General features: G+C 33.8%; 1 non-coding gene across 1 annotated transcript; it reads left to right on the plus strand.

Annotated features, from left to right (window-relative positions):
* Positions 1-206: 206 nt before the first annotated feature.
* On the plus strand, positions 207-313 carry LOC111732623. Its single transcript, XR_002777633.1, has one exon. It is a non-coding gene; the product is annotated as a U6 spliceosomal RNA (small nuclear RNA).
* Positions 314-535: the final 222 nt, after the last annotated feature.

Raw genomic sequence — 535 nt, forward strand, 5'->3', positions numbered from 1 at the left:
TATTGAGATACGGAAAGTCTGTACTTTCATGCTCTTGTAGGATCGCAATCAGACAATAATTGCAATAAGCCAACACAATTCATATGAAATCATAAAAAAGAAGTTAGATTTTCCTATTCATTGTTCTATTTGCTGAAATATTTCCTTAAACATTGTACAAAGGATTTTAGTTTCTTCTCATTAATTTCACTCAAGAGCAGAGCTGAGTGCTCACTTTGGCAGCACACATACTAAAATTGGAACGATACAGAGAAGATTAGCATGGCTCCTGCACAAGGATAGCACACAAATTCGTGAAGTGTTCTATATGTTTTTTATGGAATATACAATGGAATAGTACTCAACCATTAAAAAAATGAAATCTTAGCCATTTGCAACAACCTGGGTGGACCTAGAGGTTATTACGCTGAGTGAAATAAGTCAGACAGAGAAAGATAAATAAGACCTAGAGGTTATTACGCTGAGTGAAATAAGTCAGACAGAGAAAGATAAATTTCACTTATAGGCAGAATCTAAGGAACAAAAAGAATAAATA

The sequence above is a fragment of the Pteropus vampyrus genome, unplaced genomic scaffold (genome assembly GCF_000151845.1).
Source record: "Pteropus vampyrus isolate Shadow unplaced genomic scaffold, Pvam_2.0 Scaffold474, whole genome shotgun sequence".
NCBI classification, from domain to species: domain Eukaryota; kingdom Metazoa; phylum Chordata; class Mammalia; order Chiroptera; family Pteropodidae; genus Pteropus; species Pteropus vampyrus.